Below are 21,172 nucleotides of genomic sequence, written 5' to 3' on the forward strand. Positions count from 1 at the left end.
CATGACTCTCAGAAATTACATGACTGAATTAACATCTTTATAACTAGCATAGATTCTGCAGTATAGGGGTAGTAAAAAGAATATCTCAAGTTTAGAAACTATGTTTATTAATTACAAAATACTTCTTTACAAAATACTTCAAGTATTTACAAAATACTTCAAGAGCTGTAGCTATGTGTTTTTCTACTGATGAACTATAAACTAAAAATATTAAATAACTGAGTGCTCTCTGCACTTTTAAAATGAAGGTGAACCATATCAGCCAATGACTTCCAGGACTATTTACATACCATGGGTCATGTTAATTTGTAAACCAACATTGAGTTGTTGAGTAGGCACAACAGACAGTTTAGCAATTTACAGATTAAATAGAACTTTGGGGTCAGACAGATCTGTCTTTGAGTTCTAATTCTCTCTGCAGATTTCTCTTTTGAGGATCTGAAAATGATGGGAATGAACTGAGATAACATACATAACATAGCACAATATTTGGAATATGACAAACACTCAAGAGTTTGTTAACTCCAACACATAAAAAATTTATTAAGTATAAATACTTAATAACAGCCATTCAGATTTCTACAAGTCTCAGATCTCTGGATGAGAATCTAGTGTACAAATGAAATTCATTCACTGAACAAATACTTCCTGAGTATGTAAGTTTGCTCAAAATCCACTTCACTGATATGGTTTGAGGCAGTTATAATTTGATTTGGAGACCTATCTACCTTATCTTATCTATCTATCTATCTATCTATCTATCTATCTATCTATCTATCTATCTATCTATCTATCTATCTATCTATCTAAAATGCTATTTAAAAAGTAGTGCAGTGCCCTGGTCAGTTTTTCTTTGTCGTTAGAACACTGGTCCAAAGGACCGAAGGGTCATTGGTTTGATTCCTGGTCAAGGGCATGTACCTGGATTGCAGGTTCAATCCCCAGCCCAGGTCAAGGTTCTACAAGAGGCAAGTGACAATGTGTCTCTTTCACATTGACGTCTGTGTCTGTCTCTGTCTCTCCCCTGCACCCCCCCCGCCAGCCTTCCATTCTATCTAAAATAAGTCAATGAAAAAATATCCTCAAGTGAGGATTAACAAAAAAAGAAGTATTGTAATCATCACAGGCATTATAAATTTTCTAAAACTGTCATACCAAGACTTGAAGACATTGTTCCTGGCCCTGACTTGGCTTAGTGGTTAGAGCATCAGCCTGCTGACTGAAGAGTGATGAGTTTGATTCCTACCTGGGGCAAGTACCTCAATGGTGGTTTGGTCCCCGGCCCTGGTCGAGGTTGTGCGGGAGGCAACCCTCTCTTTCTCTCTCCCTCCCTCCCTCCCCCACTCGGCCCTCCCTCTCTTCCACTCTATCTGAAGATAAATGGAAAAATATCCTCGGGTGAGGATTAAAAAAACAAAACAAAACAAAACACTGTTTGACAAGAAAGAACATTAAATAGATAAAAATAGTTATTGCAAAAATTATAATTTTTCCTATAGAATTTTATATGTAGAATTATAATTGAAGTTTAATTTTAAGATGCTCTTCTTGAGGAAATCTGATGACATTTTTATTTATTTATTTTTAATCCTCACTTGAGGATATTTTTCCATTTTATCATCAGATAGAATGGAAGGGAGGGGGAGGGGGGGAGACAGAAACATCAATGTGAGAGAGAGATACACTGACTGGTTGCCTCCCCACCACAACCCTGACTAGAGCCGGGGAAAAACCACAACTGAGGTACGTGTTCTTGACTGGAATTGAACCCGTGACTCATTGGTCCATGGGTTGACGCTCTAACCACTGAGCCAAACCAGCCAGGGCCCGATGCCATTTTTAATATTCAATACAGAATATGGAAAAAAGTGAATGGTAAGAATTAATCACTATTTATCTAGAACTATCATTTTTTTAAAAGACATTACTAGAAGGTAATAATATTCTAGTTATTAGAAAGATACACTCTACAGTTGTGGATACAGCTTCAATTTTCAAGGAAAATCATAATGACCCCTATCAGGCACCATGTTAGGCCCTTTCACATACTTCACACATCACCTGCTGAGGTAGGTATTACTCCAAAAGCCTACCTATACCTCCTAATGCTGATTCCATGCTCACCAATTAATTTTTATTATTATTTGATTTCTCAAGTACCTTTACACCAGGAATAGAAGATTAAGAGCACACCAGCAACTGGAAAGATTTATCTCTTAATTTATATTAAAAATAACAAACAACTAAAAATGTATTCTAGTTTATAAATCAGTCTCCTTGTGAATCATACTTTTATAAATCAATTTGTCTAGAATTTGAATTTGAAAACCAGTTCCTAAATTAGCAAAGCTAGAAACTAATCATAGATCTGTTTTGACCCTATCAAAAAACACTTTAAGGAAGCCTTCTCTAGAACAGGAAAACTACCTAACCATATTAAATACAAATATTATACACACACACTTCAATAATGCAATAAAAAATTATTTAATTTAAAAGCAGGCTGACAACTTTTATTTAATCAAATATAAATAGTTTGCAAATTATGCAAAAACATACAAAGTACACATTGGGTCATTACAATATACACATTACAGGCATTACAAATATGCTTGTATAAGAACTCTGAACAAACAGTGGTAGAAACTCCCCAATCAAAGTCCCAGACATTGGCAATACCTTAGTGTCATGGGGAAGTTAACAGACCTCATAAATGCCTAGTTTAAAAGATATGTATAAGCCCTGGCCGGTTTGGCTCAGCGGTTAGAGCGTTGGCCTGCGGTCCAGAGACACCCGGGGTTCAGTTCCCACTAAGGGTGCGTATGTCGATTGCAGTTTTCCCTAGCCCTGGTTGGTCATGCGGGTGGCAGCCACTCGATGTGACCCTTTCACATCGGTGTTTCTCTCTCTCTCTCTCTCTCTCTTTCTCTCTCTCTCTCTCTCTCCCCCCTCCCACTCTATCTGAACAAAAAATGGAAAAATGTCCTTGGGTGAGGATAAAAAAAACACAAAAATCTAAAAAAGATATGTATGATACTAGCTCTTAAATAAATTTAAGTATTGAAGTGTGTCCAAGTCATTTTCTTTCTTTTTTTAGTTAATCCTCACCCCAGGATATTTTTTCCATTGATTTTGAGAGAAAGTGGGAGGAAGGAAAGGGGAGAGGGGGAGGGAGGAAAGGGAGAGAGAGAGAGAGACATCAATGTGAGAGAGACACATCAATTCATTGCCTCACACACAAGACCTGACTGGGCTCGGGGATCAAACCTGCAACCCAGGTATGTGCCCTTGAAGGGGAATCAAACCCACAACCCTTCGATCTGAAAGCTGATGCTCTAACCACTGAACCACGCCAGTCAGGGCCCAAGTCATTTTCTAGAGCTCATATTCCACACAAAAATCTTTGTTTATTTTCTTAACTTGCACCACTATTGTTCCTACAATCTTATCACTGAAATGATGTTTTTGATGATAAAAATATATGATGTTAGTTTGTAATAAAAGTTCATTTTCCTCCAAAATTATTGGGTTATAGACTATTACTGGGCAATTCTCAGAATTAAATTAACAATGGGCACATTAATAAAAGGACTCAATTTGTATATATTTTTCTCCTCATAATTTAGGAGGCTGACACACAAATGATCCAAATGTATAAAGCAGCTCTAGTTGATGTATTCCGCTGACTACAATAAGCTACTGAGTGCCTCCCTTGGGTTAGGAATACACAGATGAAACAGGCAGGAGTTGGGGAGAAAAGCTCAGTCAAAACAAAGACATACACTTCTCTCTGACTTCCAGTCATTTTTATTTATTCTGGCCTTTATCCAGATTAAGGGTCACTCTTCTCAACTCTTTGTCCATATAGGGAAAAGTTCATGTTGTAGAAACTCTTCCCAGTAGGCAAACAACTGACCCCAGAAGAATCCAAATACCTTCTTTAAACAGAATTGCAATATTTAAAAAAACTTCTAATTTTCCCACATTCCATTCATTCTTTAATGAAGCATACTCATTTCAGAAGGTTGTTAAAAAAAAAAAAAATCAAAGAAAAACCTAACTACTTTTATGTGGAATTATAATACATAGTTGTTTTTTTTTTAATTTAAAGCTTATTCCAGTTTTTTATTTTTATTTTATTTTTATCCTCACCTGAGGACATTTTTTGCATTTATCTTCAGATAGAGCAGGAGGGATGGAGAGAGGAAGAGAGAGAGAAACACATCGACGTGAGAGAGACACATTGAGTGGTTGCCACCCACACAACCCCAACTGGGGCTGGGGACAAACTGCAACCGAGGTAAGTGCCCTTAGTGGGAACTGAACACAGGACTCTCTGGTCCATGGGCCGACGCTCTAACCACTGAGCCAAACCAGCAAGAGCTATTTCAGTTCTTTAGAGGTAAATGGAGTCACCATAGGTAGTCCTCAACTGATAAGGTCTCTATCCCAAATTTTATCCTATTTTAGGCTTTCTCACTTCTTGAAAATAAAATGTATTAACATTTTAATAACTTTAAATTTGTACAACTGAAAATCTATAACAGTTTTGAGGAAAGAAATAGAAGTGCATATCAAATCTGGGTTTTAGAAAAACTGGAATGTCAAGTATGAGGCAGTGAAGCCAGTTAAGAAGCTATTCTACCTTCTAGAAGATGAGGCCCAGAAAAAGGAATACCGACAATAGAAAGGAAAAATTGGATATAAGAATAATAATTAACATAAGAATAATAATTAACATAATAGGTACCTGTAGCACTTAGTGAAAACTTTTCTGTGTTCTAAGCACTGTGCAAAGCACTTTACATGTGTTATTCCACTAAAGTAACATGATTATCATGACTGTATAGATAAGGACACTCATATCTAGAGAAACACCTGATCAAGATTTAAGTGGCAAAACCAAGAACTGAATCAAGGTCACATTCCAAGGTTCAGGTATAAAACTACAAACGGTTAAAATCACTATTATAAAAATATAATCAGATAAGAATTCTGGTCTGGGTCACAAGGAGGAGGATGAGCCACTGACTGAGACAAAGGAACCCAGGCGGGGAAGCAGGTTTGGAAAAATCAGTTCTACACTCAAGGTGTTTCCTAAAAAAACAGAACCCCAGCTGAAACTTGGTCATCAATTAGAACTGCTTCACATCCAAGATGTAAAATTGGCACTGCCTCTTCTCTGACCACTGTCATTTAACCTTCTGTCATTCCTCCTCCCAACACTTTAAAAAAATTATCTTTATTACAAAAGTATTACAGATGCTCCTCCCTTTCTTCCTATTGACCCCCTCTACCGTGCTGCTCCCCCCCCACCCCCATGCTTTCACTGCACTGTTGTCTATGTCCATTGGTTATACATATATGCATGTAAGTGCATCCCCCCCCCCCCCCCCCGGAGATTCATCAGTCTGTTCCCTGCTTCCATGTCTCTGAATCTACTGAACATCATCTTCATCTCGACCTTGTCTTCTAGTTCCTTGACTGGACACTCTCTCAATCCAGCAATCCTCCTCTGGCTTCATTTGGCATTCTTGGCTAATCCCTTGCTTCTTTGAACTGCCATGTCTGGTGGTAATTCACCTCAAAACACAATCTGATTTCAACTCCTACTACTGCTTCAGAAAACATTGTTTTCTCCTTAATCTCTATTCTGTCTCTCCAGTACTTCCCTCTCCACTACCTCTATGTTCCTACTGAACCAATCTCCTTGTAACTAGATTAGCCTCCTTTCCTCCATGTCCACACTGTGCAATCTAAATGTAAATTTGACCATGATATTCCACTTACTAAGGTTCCTGAAAGGCTCCCCATAACTTTCAGGATACCACTTAAATTCCTCATTATGGCAAGGGAAGGACCTGCAACCTTGGTTCCCTGTCATCATAACTACAGCACGTGAAGTCTCAGTATAATCATATGAAACTATCTGTAGTTCCCTGATCACATCATGCTATTACATGACTGTGACCTTTTGCCTGGAATATCCTTTCTCTGCCAACCTGGCTAATTTCTAGTCATTCTCTCAAGCTATCCTGTATCATCTCCTCGAGGAAACGTTCCTGGCAAATTCTCTCATATGATTATATGGGACACTTGTATGTTTTCATAGAAGACGGTCCTTCTATTTATAGCATTGTCACACTGTATCATAACTAATCTGATATCTAAACCCCAAAATCCTTGCTCCAATTACATACTTACATATGCTTTAACACCTTCTTTAGTATTGTGATGTAGATACCTAGCCTAGTACTTGGCAAATAATCAGCCGTCAATAGGTATTTCCTAAATGAACGGACATAATCACAGTCTAAAAGAGACTTTATCAGGCCCCCCAAATACTGTCCTTTTCCTGTTTTCATCAAACTCTTCCAAAATGAATCTTACATATGCTTGGTCAATATTTTCAGCACTCACTCATCTATTTAAATACTTTCAGTTTTGCTATAGCATTCCTTAAGCTTTATAAAGTTATACTATCCTACAGAATTTTCTGCAATAAAATAAACATATACTTTATCAGGGCTGTCCAATACTCAGCCTCTAGCCACATGTGGCTGTTAGCTATTGAAGTAAAGTTAGTACAACTGTGGAAATAAAATTTTACTGTTAGTTAATTTTACCTTAAATAATGACATGTGGCTGGTGGCCTTCATATTGAACAAAAACAGTCTCAGATCTTATCAAATGATTCCAACACTACATCCAATGAACCTTTCTCAACACTCACTCTTTAAGTCATCTGTTCAATATTCAACGTTCTGAGATTCCTCTTAGCAATTAACATACCAGCCTGTTCTCTTCCTCTCTCTCTGACTGCTCTCTCTTTTCTTGACTGAACTTTCTCCTTTGGTCCCCAAAAGACTGAGTATAACCCTAAGGCTAGATCTCATCCTTGTACTTCAAATTCTAAAATGTCTCCCTCATCAATTTCACATACTGCTATAATTTCAACCATTATCTCTATGTAGAAGACTTCCACATCTAGAATGTCAACTCTGATCCCTCTTCTCAGATCTGATCTACAAACACAAAATGGGTACCTCCAACAGAATGTTTTATTGTTAACTGAAATTTAACAAATATCAAATTCAGGTTGATCACCTTCTTTTCCTCAATGTCATTTCTTTTAATGGTATAATCACTCTCTTGGTTACCTAGGCTCATACTCTAAAGAATTACCCTTAAATTATTTTACCTCTCTATATTCATGCATCGAATCCAATCAATTGTTTACTTAACGTTTCTTGAATCACACACTTCACACCCAAGTTCATATTTTCCATCACTGATATCTAAACTAACTCTATGGCCTTACACTGACTTTCCCATTTCTCCTAAGCTGCTAGATAATAAAACTAAAATAGCATTTTATAAATTAAACTTCTCTCCCCCTAACCCTCCAAAACTACATTTACACGTTTTCATTGACCTGTCATGTCACCTGTCTTTGGTCTGACATCCTCATTATAATCAGACCTCTAGGAACCTTGCCAACTCCATCTTCTACCATTTCCCTCAAAGTCTCCACTAACTTAAATGGTTTACCAAGTCTTTCTTCAATATGTAAAGCATATTCCAGCTTCCTCTGTTTTACTGTTGTTTCTTCAGTCTATAATGCCTTTTCCCTAGTCATGTTTTTTGGGGTTTTCCTTTCCTTCAACAATCAGTTCAAACCTCCTAGGCTTCAATGAAGCCTTTTATTTCTGCCCTGGTCCTCAGTGACTTCTTTCTGTTCTTAATTTCAAAATCACTACCTTTTACCATTCAGTTTGCTTTTGGTATATGCCACTGTACTATTACTTCTATGTGATATCTCTAATTTTAATGACTAGTCAACTAAGAGAGAAACTTTTAGATTACAAAAGTGGGTTGCGACCTTTTTGGGGGTCGAATGACCCTTTCAAAGGGGTCACCTAAGACATAACAGTAGTAAAATTATAATTATGAAGTAGCAATGAAAATAATTTTATGATTGGGGGTCACCACAACATGAGAAACTGTATTAAAGGGTCGCAGCATTAGCAGATTGAGAACCACTGTTTTAGACGGTAAGGGCTGTGTCCTATACCATCTTTATGCTCTAGGAACTTAGCTTTGTTCCAACACTTAGTAGGAACTTAAGGAATAATTTCACACACACACACACACACACACACACACACACACACACACATCTTTATGCTCTAGGAACTTAGCTTTGTTCCAACACTTAGTAGGAACTTAAGGAATAATTTCACACACACACACACACACACACACACACACACACAACCAGATATATATTTGAGAGGTTGGAAGTAAAAAAAAAGACAAAATCAGGACATCTACAACTAAATGGGTAAAAGAGGAAATAAGGGGGGGAAAGTAATCTGACATGAGAGCAGAGAATATGGGCAAAGGCAATCACAGAATCAGGCATCAGTGTACTAACCAGCTAAAAATAGCAAAATCTTATCACAACAATTATCAAATGACTCTTGGGATTTTTCTGTTTTATAGGCATCATCCAAATAAGCAATGCTCAAAATAAATAGGTAAAACATAGGGTTTGTGTTTTATCATTTTTTTCACCTAAAATATTATTTATTTAATAAAATCTGATATATCAAGGCAAGCTATTAGCTTGTGCAGGTGGGTATGAGGATTCCCAAAACATTAAAATGATAGCATTAATTGCACAGAAGTTCATATCTGTTTTGTCTAGCCCTGGAAATATAGAACTGGCGGCGAGTACTACAAGGGTACAGGATACCCTGTGGGTTCTTAGGGTCACAGCTTAAAATAGTTGCATAGTTCAGGGCCAAGAGACGCTGGGCCAACACTGTTAGGCTGTCATGGATCAGTCTAACCCCATAGATGACTATTTTAAGCTACATCTCTAAACAGCAAATGAAGCAATCAGGAAATACTAGCTTTCTACTTTCAAGTGTAGATAAATTAGCCACAGATTTTCTCTAAAAAGGTAGAGGTGGTTCATTCTAATCATATAAGAACCATCCTACATCCTCTACCATGCAATCCAGACCCATCTTCAGTTGTAGGGAATTCAGTTCTAGTACTTCCAATTAAGATGAGGAGACCATGAGCACACCTTGGGGGGGGGGGGGGGTTCAAAAATTATATTGACTTCCTTGGACACAGATAACACCTGGCATATTTGGGGGCCGGAGAAGATTAGAACATAGGCAAAGAAAAGATTTTATTCACTTACATGAATCTACAATCTGATTAACTTTTTTATAGTACTAATTTATTAAAGTACAGCATAGTCAATTTCCTTATAGTCAATAGTATTGTAATAGCTATGTATGGTGCCAGATGGATACTAGAAATATCAGAAGGAACACTTTGTAAAGGATAAGACTGTCTCAACTACTATGCTGTATACCTGAAACTAATACAAAATAATACTGAATATAAACTGTAATTGGAAAATAGTGTTAAAAGAAAACCTCATTTATAAAAATATACCTTAAAAGCCCTGGCCAGTTTTGCTCAGTGGTTAGAACGTTGGCCCATGGACAGGAGTCACGGGTTCAATTCTGGCCAAGGGCATGTACCTTGATTGTGGTTAGTCCCTGGCCCTGGTCGGGGTCATGCAGGAGGCAACCAGTTGATGTCCCTTTCACATCCATCTCTCTCTCTCCCTCCCACTCTATCTGAAGATAAATGGCAAAATATTCTCAAGTGAGGATTAAACACACACACACACACACACACACACGCACCTTAAGAGATAGATAGGAGAACTGCTTGTGCATTTGATGGAAAAGACTACCATTAACAATTTAAAGATGTGTACAGACAATGAAAAGAATAAACCTCATAGTAAAAGTACAATCAAAGCCTAATTTTTTTTTTTTTTATCCTTACCCGAGGACATTTTTGCATTTATCTTCAGATAGAGTGGGGGGGAGAGAGGGGTGAAAAGAGAGAGAGAAACATTGATGTGAGAGAAATACAATGACTGGCTGCCACCCACACAACCCCAACCGGTGCCAGGGACAAACTGCAACCAAGGTATGTGCCCTTAGCGGGAACTGAACCCAGGTCTCTCTGGTCCGTTGGCCAACGCTCTAACTGCTGAGTCAAACTGGCCAGGGCAAAGCCTAATAATTCTTTTAACAAATGATCTCTACATTTCCATTTCAAAATAGTTATAAGAACTCTTAACTATTTTGTCCTTTTCATTTCTTCATCACAATAAAGCTGCAAAGGCCATGAATTTACAATACCTTTGCTATTTTACAAACTAGTGGTTTATTTATATTGCTCACAGCTAAGATATCTCAATATTATTTCCACATATGTGCATTTAACCATGCTATATGGTAATAGATGGGCAATTAAATAAAGTAAAAGAACCGATAGAAAAAAACAGGAGTGAATCATATTGATATCCCTTTCCCCTTTGTTACATAAGAGAGGTTAATTATTATTTTACATTTCTATTTTGCTGTCCCCTGGAAAAATTCAATGTGCTTTATCAGCTTGGGCAGACAATGATCTTTTTCTTACCAAATAGTCTGCCTGCTTACCCTTGATGATTCTAAAAAGAAAAGGAATATGCAAATGTTCTTATTTCTAGACCTACCAAATACTGTATAAACTTAGAAAATGGCTTGAAAGAAAACTATATTTGGTTTACATTTTTTAGAAAACTTAAAATATTACTAACTTAAGTTCTTCCGAAGACTGCCATTAGATTGTAGCACATTAAAATTTTAGTTTTAATTAGTAAAGAAAGAATTGTGATTGATTTTAAAATCCTAACCAAAAAGTATAAAATTTGGCCAGATTTATAGTCCCTAAGTATGGTCTTCCAGGTGAGTATCTAACATTTCAGTATGAAAAGGAACTATAATGCTAAAACACAAGAAAAAACTTAATTGTTTAATGCAACTTTCAGTAGCAGTTGCAAAACACAAAGTTAATATAAAACTGAAACATGTCATTAAAATCAGAAGATTTTATAGTATTATAGAATACTGAACTTTTCATACTATCAGGGAACTAATAAAATAATCATCTTTTATTCAATACCAAAAAAGGCAAAAGCATTCCAACATGGTGAAATCCAAAGTGTCTGCTTACTATAGCTAAATAATAAATAGTCCTTAAAATAATTGACAAGTTTTTAAAAATTCCCACACTCACGGGAAAATGGAATCACATAATTAAATACAAAACAATTTGTTTTCAATAGAGCTACATCTATTTAGTCAAATATTTATTAAGTACCAACTATATGCAAGGTGCTGTCAATGCACAATGGAGGAAGATAAAATGATCACAGTACTATTAAAGTAGTACAGGCCCTGGCCAGTTTGCCTCAGCGGTTAGAGCGTTGGCCCGCAGACCAGAGTCTCGACTTTGATTCCGGTCAAGGGCATGTACCTTGGTTGTAGTTCATCCCCAGCCCTGGTCGAGGTTGTGTGGAAGGCAACTAGTCGATGTGTCTCTCTCTCCCTCCCTCCCTCCCACTCTATCTGAAGATAAATAGAAAAATATCCTTGGGTGGCGATTAAAAAAAAAAAGTTTAAAGAAGTAGTACAGTGGACCATTACTTACCTCCCATTTATAGCTATTTATTTTTCATTGAAAAAGCTGAAAGTTGTGGTAACAAGAACATCTCAGGGTCTCTAACAGACCATGTATAAGAGTTGGCAAGAAAAAGGTACATACAAAGTAAATCTGCCAGGCAATGAAAAAAAAATTTTTTTTTTAAATCCTCACCAGAAAATATTTTTCCATTTATTTTTAGAGAGAGTGGAAGGGAAGGAGGAAGAGAGACAGAAACATCTATGTGAGAGAGAGACATCGATTGGGTGCCTCTTACAGAACCCTGACCAGGGCTGATGATCAAACCTGCAATCCAGATACATGCCCTTGATTGGAATTGAACCCGTAACCCTTCGCCCCAAGGGCTGATGCTCTACCCACTGAGCCAAACCGGTCAGGGCTGAAATAAAATTTTTAACCCAAGAGTTCCTGCCCTGGCAGGGTAGTTCAGTTGGTTAGAATGTCGTCCAAATATGCCAGGTTATGGGTTCAATGTCCGGTCAGGGCACATAAAAGCAGCAACCACTGAATGCATATACAAGTGAAACAACATATCAGCATTTCTTTCTCTCTCTCAAATTAAGAAAAAAATAAAATAAATCCAAGAGTTCCCAAACAAACCAGATTATATCATTCTTCCATGATTAAAAGTATTATATACAAGTTGATAAGTGCTTTATTCTATGGTCAAAAACTGTAATTTCTCCTAGTTAGCATATCAGAGGATGCCCAGGGAGCAGCTGACATGAAATTCTAAAACAAGCTAGGAGGGAGGTAGTATATAAAAGATTTTCATGAGCAGAGACTTAATTTAACATCCTTCCTCAATGCTATACCTTGCTTAATTACTTTCCTCAAATATGGAAAACCAAACTTGACCCAACATTTATAGAAAGACCCAGGAATACAGAACACAGCAGAAAACTATTTCATGCCAAATCTAGTATATTTATCTCTTAATATTATGTCTATCCAAAAAGAACCCCCAAAAAACACTAAGAAAAACTCACTAAAATTCCAAATTCATTTTTTGGTTAACTATAATTCACTGATTTCTCAACAATTCTCCCCACTTTATCTCAGTTCACAGTATAATTATTTGATCCAGTCCAATTTAAGATAAAAGTACAAATACTGGCCCGGCTGGTGTGGCTCAGTGGACTGAGTGTCATTCCATGGACTGAGAGATCCCAGTTCAATTCCTGGTCAGGGTACCTGCCCCGGTTGTGGGCTTGATCCACAGCAGGAGGCGTGCAGGAAGCGGTCAATCTGTGTTTCTTTTCACATGGATGTTTCTATCTCTCTCTCCCTTCCTCTCTAAAAATTCAATTAAAAGAAAAAAATTTTTAAGTACAAATACTGAACAGTGGTTAAAACAAAACATCTAGCATAAAGGCTATTACAAATTTCTAAGTTTATATCCTCAAAAACAAAATTAAGGGGAAAAAAAATGAGCTGAAATACAAAAATGAGTGAATTTGACATATAATATCTGGATTCTATTATTCAAAAGTTGATGAAATAAAATTTAAACAACTGTATTAAATTTTAGTTTTGCTAGATGAAAAAACTATCAACTGAAACAGTTACTTAGCAACCAAACCACTGTCAGTTGGGACAGGAGAAAAAACGAGATTAACTTCCCTTGAGGGAGGGAAGAAACAAGAAAAACGTGTCTATAATTTTGTCCTATTAAAAAAGGTTATGACACTTGCATGTCTATTTAAGCCTCAGGGAATTAGACCTGGGTTATTCTGGCTTTGCCAACAACTACAGGTGTGAACTACATATCCACTTTGGGCCTCAGTTTTTTCACTTATAAACAAAAATAGCTGAACCAAAGATGATCTATAAATATAGTTTTGAGATCAGAATTTCTGTCATTTTCTAATGAGGTTAAATAAAAATTTGTATGCACATATATGCATACATACAGATATGTGTATATACACAAAAACATGCACATATGTATATATGTACCCACACAGAAACATTTATGTCTCAATACCATTCTGAATCTCTATTCAAGTTACTTCTAAAGAAAACTTTAAACTTAACAATATTTAATACTATTTCTATAAGACTCTGCCATAGGATTATAAAATAAATCAGTAGCCTATATTTTAAAATATAATGTATTGTCACGGCCAGTGTGGCTCAGCTGGTCGGGCATTGTCCCACGCACCAAAAGGTTGCTGATTTGATTCCCGGTTAGGGCACAAGCCTGGGTTGTGGGCTTGATCCCCAGTGGGGCACGGACACGAGGCAGTTAATCAATGTTACACTCTCACATCGATGTTTTTCTCTCTCTCCCTCTCCCCTTTCCTCTCTCTCTCTAAATATTACTTTATATATATATATATATATATATATATATATATTTTTTTTAATCCTCATCCGAGGACATTTTTCCATTTTTTGTATAACAGAGTGGGAGGGAGAGAGAGGAAGAGAGAGAGAGGGAAACATCGATGTGAAAGGGACACATCGAGTGGCTGCCACCTGCACGACCAACCAGGGCCGGGGACAAACTGCAACCGAGGTACATACCCTTAGCGGGAACCAAACCCGGGTCTCTCCGGACCGCAGGCGGACGCTCCAACCGCTGAGCCAAACCGGACAGGGCTACTTAAAATATTTTTAATAAAATATAATGTACCAATAGAAAATCTGAGGTATAGTAAGGCTAACAGATGAGAAGACTGCCACTGAAAAGATCGTTTGTTGTTCACAGTTCCCAGGAGGAGGGGGCACACCATGCCACAGGTGCCATGTAGAGAAGCATCAGGGTTGGTCAGGAGGTAGAGGGAGCAGGAGGAATTGTGGGCAAGAGCCTTTATTGTGGTTTCCATAGGAAGGAAAAGGAGAGGCAAGAGAAACAGGATTAGGATTGGCTAGTTCTAATAATTTCAGGAGGCTCTGGGGCATAGGGCTGTCCCTAGTTGGTACCTGGCTCTGGGGTGGTGATTAGAGGAAGGGTCAGTGGCCTGAAGTATGAGGGTCAACAAAGGAAGTAGATGGGGAATGGGCTCTGGATTGGTTGGTTTGTATTTGAAAAGCACATTCAAGGGGGAGTTGTTTACTATCTCTAGGATTTGGTTAACCCCGGAAGGGGCAGTCTGTCTGAAATCGGCAAGGCCACAGATGTCAAAGCATCAGAATACAGAAAGTAAAACCCATAGTTAACACACCCAATTAAGCTAAGCAATAGAGAAGTCTCATTCCTACTTGATATTTATTTATGTATTTATTTTTTATCCTCAACCGAGGACATTTTTCCATTTTTTGTTCAGGTAATGTGGGAGGGAGAGAGAGAGAGAGAAACATCGATGTGAAAGGAACACATCGAGTGGCTGCCACGCGCACAACCGACCAGGGCCGGGGACAAACTGCAACTGAGGTACGTGCCCTTAGCGGGAACCGAACCTGGGTCTCCCAGGACCGCAGGCCGACGCTCTAACCACTGAACAAAACCGGCCAGGGCCCTACTTGATATTTATTGAACACTCACTGTATACCAGCATTGCACTACATGCTGCAGATACAAAAATGGCCATGTAACAGAAAATGAGACTGCAAAATGCTAAACACATAGACACATAAATTTAGAAAAAAAAGAATAAGAGTAAATTTATAAAAATTAATAATAGTTTACATCTATTTAGTGTTTTGGCAATTACAAAACATTTTCACATGTTACTCCATTTAATCCCCAGAAAAAAACCTATGCAGTAGGCAGTTCTCTCTTCATTTTATAGGTGATTATGACTAAGGCTGAAGAAAGCTAAAGGACATCCCCACATTAGACAGTAACTGGCAGATCAGGGAACTGAAGTCTGGTATTGATTTTTGTCCCTTGCTATTTTCACCAGCACAAAAACCTCCTTTGTTTTAGGTTAATCTATAGTATTATTATGTAGAAACAAATAGTTAACTATTCCTAACCACTGAGGATTGATTACTCAATGGCCTTTACTGTAACAACTGTGCTAACATGTGGAAAAGCATGTAGGATTCTTAGTAACTAATGAAACAAGTTCTTTACCGGGAGTCCTTGTAAGTGGTATTTAAAGGAACAATTGCCTTTTTTTCCCCCAACTAATGCATAATAGTACAGTGCTAGATCTTACAAAACCTTTCTAAGACATAATTTCCAAACAGCTCTTTTATTTCACAGTAATTGTGAAAGATTAAATATATACTTTCAAAAGAGTTTCTATAATTTTAATTAACCTACCAAATGAAATCCAAGCAAATGTTACATTAAAAATTCTTTTGCAATCCCTGTGTTCAAAAAAAAAATTCCTGTTTTATCATTAATTTTTAAAAATTCTTCACAGAAGTCACTCTGTAAGTGCATCTTAACCTTAGGTACAATCCAACATTAAAATAAGTACTTTCTTGCCCTGGCCTGTTTGGCTCAGAGGTTAGAGCGTCAGCCTGTAGTACAGAGAGACCTGGGTTCGGTTCCCGCTAAGGGCGCATGCCTCCACTGCGGCTTGATTGGGTCATGCGGGTGGCAGCCACTTGATGTGTCCCTTTCACATTGATGTTTCTCTCTCTCTCTCTCTCTCTCTCTCTCTCTCTTCCTCCCTCTCTCCCTCCCTCCTTCCTTCCCTCCCACTCTATCTGAACAAAAAATGGAAAAATGTCCTCGGGTGAGGATAAAAAATAAATAAAATAAAAGAAGTACTTTCTTGGGGGGGGAGGGTCAGGAAGGAGGTTATCAAAGGGGGGGAAAGAGGGACATTTTTAATTAATTATTGTTTTTAAATGTTTTTACTATTTTAGAGACAGGGGAAGGGAGAGAGAGATAGAAACATCGATGTGAGAGATACATTGATTGGCTGCCTCCTGCACATCCCCACTGGGGATGGAGCCCGAAACCCAGGCATGTGCCCTGACCAGGAATCGAACTGGGACCTCCCATACTGGCTGGCCTAATTAAGTACTTTCGTCTTCAGGTAGCAGATGGAATTTTATATTAAATTCCATTTGCTGAAATGGTTGTGAGGCTGAAAATGGAGTCCTCTCTGCTTTACCACCTCTAACAGATGAAGATACCACTGCTTTTAAGAGACCTCTTTGGACTACAAACAAGCTGTCGTATTCTTCACCTTCTAGAATAAGGTGAAACTCCTTTGAAACAGACACAAAGATCCACCTAACTCTTCCACTTCTAAATGTCTAGATTTTACACTACTGTCCCTGGGCAGGCTGACTAGAAGTCTGTCATGACATGCTAAGGTAATAAAATGGATAGGTCAGTTGGAATGGTTACTGTAAAGCTAGAGAAGGCAGCAAGGACTACAGTAAAATCTTTGGTCTGAAGATCAGAAGCTGGCTTTTGGAAAGGCTAGGGGGTAATACTGGGTAAGAGAGCTCTCTGCAGTTACTATAGCAGTGTTTATCCTCACAGGGCCACCTATGCAGCTTATTCGCTAGACAAGCTCTGGCCTAAGCAAGCATACTCCCAGGCTGCGAGGGCAGCTGGTCTCTGACCAGGCTTCTCCAATGGATACCCACTGGCAAGGGCATTTTTAGTAGTCAGATGAGGTCCCAGATGGCAATCTGAATGCCCAAGGGTTTAGGGCCCTGGCCTTCATCTTTGTTGTTGCTGAAGGCTGGGCATATGCCTAGTTAAAAGAATGGTGGTGAATCATTTTCTAAAAAATTATGTGAATCCTTAATAATGACTCAAAGCTAGATGACTGACTTGCTTTAAAGGACAACAGTATTAAATTCATTATTAGATTTAGCTTCAGATTTGTCAAAACAAAAACAAAACCTTCTATTTTTTGAAATACTGACAAATCTCACTCACAGTTTTACTCCAAAAAATAATCAATTTGATTTAAACATTAGAAATAATGTTAAGTGATATTTTTACCTGAGTTTTTCTCTTGGCTCACTGAAATAAAAATTTAAGCTCAATTTGGTTTGCACACACTTGTAGTTAAAATTTTTAAATTTTAACACTTCATTTTTCAAATAAATACATACACAAAGATTTCATAGTGAAAGAGGAAAACCCCAAGACCTCTATTCCCAAAGGTAACACACTATTTAATGATAGAGATAACCTGCACAGATAAAGAGCCCAGAACTCCTTTCCTAAACATGTTACAGTTACTTCTGCTCCTCACAAACTGCTCATAGAATGAAATATGTTTGCCTTCCAGTTTGAAAATTATACATAGTTATCACTACCAGTTCAGATAGTCTCCAAAGGATCCTTTTAAAGCCCTGAAAGTTGTCTGCATTCATTGATTTCAACAAGTTTTCTTTGTGACTTAGGATAAAGGTGGGAGTGTGAGGAGGTGTGCTAACTTTTTAGAATTACACCAAAATGGGTTGATATCCTTAACTACAGGGTAGTTTGGGAGAACAAAGAAGGTGATGAGTAGGTACACAGATATAGAATACAATCCTCTTAATTTTTTATTCAATATGTTAATATAAGTAAAAATATATATGTAAATGTGCACACACACACATGCTTACAAATAGATAAAATGAACTCAATCATGTCTTTTGCAAATATGAACTAAACTAAATTTACTCTATTCTTAAATACTATAAATTTACTCTGGTGTATTAATCTCTTGTAAAATGTAAACTGAGCATTACTTTCCTTCTATATTTGCTATAAAAATGGGGAAAAACGTCTTTTAAAACTTCATAAAGCACTGGCCGGTGTGGCTCAGTTGGTTGAGCATTGTTCCATGCACTGAAAAGTCGTAGGTTCGATTCCCAGTCAGGGCACATACCCAGGTTGAGGGTTTGATCCCCGGTTGGGGTGTGTAGGGGAGGCAACCGATAGATTTTCCTCTCAAATAAAAATGTATTGTAAAAAAAGAAAACTTTATGAAAACTGATCTCTTTGGCTCTAAGGATTTATGATGAAACATAGAGTTGTGAAGCCAGATGGAAACTGGGTTCTTTTCTCAACATCCCCATGTGTTAATGCTGTAACATTTTCTGAACCTTGATTTTCTCATCTCTTAAAAATAGCAATAATCAGCCCTGGCTGGTTTGGCTCAGCAGTTAGAGCATCAACCCATGGACCAAAGAGTCAGGGGTTCAATTCTGGTCAAGGGCATGTACCTTGGTTGTGGTTCGTCCCTGGCCCTGGTCGGGGTCGTGGAGGAGGCAATAATCGATGTGTCTCTCTCACATCAGTGTTTCTCTCTCTCTGCCCCCCTCCTTCCTGCTCTATCTGAAAATAAATTTTAAAAAATATCCTCAGGTGAGGATTTATTTTTTCTACAAAAGGTAATAATCAAAGACTGAGACAAAATAAAACTCACCTAGAACAAAATATAGGCCCCATGAGTAGAGAACATTTCTGTTTTGTTTCTTTAGCACCTAGAACAATGTCTGTTATACAATGGCAGATATTTCTTTTATTTATTCACTAGACAACAAAAATAAAGTTATAACACCATCCTTGTCAACTGAGTTAATGCTCCATAAAAATGACATACAGGATTATCTGAAGAACACAAATTCTATACATATAATTCTTATGGTCTTTGGTTTTTCTTTTTGTTAAGATTTTACTGATTTGGGGGGGGAGGAAAGGAAAGAGAGGGAGGAAGATGGGGAGGGGGAGGGAGAAGGAGGAGGAGGCAGAGAGAGAAATATCAATTTGTTGTTCAACTTATTTATGCATTCATTGGTTGATTCTTGTATGTGTCCTAACCAGAAATCGAATCTGCAACCTTGGTGTATCGGGATTATGCTCTAACCAACTGAGCTACCTACCTGGCCAGGGCTCTTTGGCTTTTCTTAAAATCATTTCTTAATGATATTTCATTCAGAAAATAGAGAAATTCTTATCTACTGATATGTCATATACTGATCAAAAAGCAAATCATGAAACACAAGCCTCAGAAATTTGACAATTTTATTACTTTTATTAACATAGTTAATATAAATATTAATGTATATAAAGTAATATTAATATAGGTTGGCTATATTTAATATTGTTTACTATACATAGTAATACATTAAATATTATTAATATTTTACAAATGTTAATGAAAATTAAATACAAGACTCCTCTATGACTTATATTCTGGAAATGTCTTTAAAAACTCAATCAAAATTGGTTTATAATATACATATACTTATATACATAAACTTAATAAAGGCAATGTTCTTACTAGCCTCAAATCCCAATCAACACAGGATATCACAAAGTAATAAAACCTTTTTAATTCTAACTCTGTGGCATATATGCCCCATAGGGCAGTGACTTTCAACCAGTGTGCCCCAAGAAATTTTAAAATATAAAATACCTAAGTATTTAGTCAGGGGCAGTGCCCTCTTTTGCAACTGTTGAATAAAAACATGACAACAGGTAACATAACAGCCATCTGGTGTGAATGCCCTGTCTTAAACCATAAATATATAGATCATATAATAGAATTGCATCTTATTGGTCATGTTGCAATAATAAAGTTGTGTCTCATTGGTTAATTCTTGGCACTAGAAATCCTTATATACAAGTATAGGCACCTGAATTTTTAAAAAGTCACTTTGGAGCAAAAAGGGTAGGTAATTACTATTATTATTTTTCTTTTTGTAAATCAATCAAGTTATACCTACTTTTTTTTGTCAGATGGTCAAAAAAGTTGATATATTTTTTGGTGTGCCACAGAATTTTCGTAGTTTACATGTGTCATGTGATGAAAAAGGTTGAAAATTGCTGCCCTAAAGAGTAAAGAGTATTCAGCTAAAGATACAGGAATCAGTGCCTACTGAATATACTACAGTAGTTATATTAAGATACTTAAAGTAGCCCTGGATGGTTTAGCTCAGCGGTTAGAGCGTTGGCCCGCAGTTCAGAGAAATCCAGGTTTGGTTCCCGCTAAGGGCACGTACCTCAGTTGCAGTTTGTCTCCAGCCCCGGTTGGGGTCATGTGGGTGGCAACCACTCAACGTGTCACATCGATGTTTCTCTCTCTCTCCCTCCTTCTCTCCCTCCCGCTCTGTCTGAAGATAAATGCAAAAATGCCCTCGGGGTGAGGATTAAAAACAAAAGATACTTAAAGTAGTATTGCTTAGCTGTAAAGGTAAGTGATAGTCCTGTTCTAGACCAGCCTTACAAAGTATTCTCACTTACAAACTGCCTAGCACACGGTATAACCCTGGCTAAGATATTAACCTGACAGTCTTAGTTTCCCGTTCTATAAACTGCAGACACCCTCATTACCTTTATAGAATTGCAAAAATTAAATCAGTTAATATACATAAAATGCTCAAGCACAGTGTCTGACACATAAGAGACAAGCAATGAATTAATTCTACAAATGATCATAGAAAACACAGACATAGAAAGCATATATGGAGAGACAGTAAGTGGTAATGTTTAAAGTACAGGGTTCTAGAAACATGTGGCCTTAAGCAAGTTCTGTACCACTCAAGGCCTCAGTTTTTGTACCTGATAATGATAACTTTATAGGGTGTTCTGAAGAGTAAATGAATTAATATATCAAGTGCTACATACAGTATCTGGCATACTATAAACAGGCAGTAAATGTGACTAAAAATAAAACAAATACAAGGGTTAAAGAAGAACTTTTATTTCTTGTTTCAT

General features: G+C 37.3%; 1 protein-coding gene across 11 annotated transcripts in view; it reads right to left on the reverse strand.

Annotated features, from left to right (window-relative positions):
• SP4 (Sp4 transcription factor) overlaps window positions 1-21,172 on the reverse strand; it is a 72,451-nt gene that overhangs the window by 37,968 nt on the left and 13,311 nt on the right. The gene's annotated exons all lie outside the window — the stretch shown is intronic.

The sequence above is a fragment of the Molossus molossus genome, unplaced genomic scaffold, assembly GCF_014108415.1.
Source record: "Molossus molossus isolate mMolMol1 unplaced genomic scaffold, mMolMol1.p scaffold_m16_p_7, whole genome shotgun sequence".
In the NCBI taxonomy this organism is placed as follows: domain Eukaryota; kingdom Metazoa; phylum Chordata; class Mammalia; order Chiroptera; family Molossidae; genus Molossus; species Molossus molossus.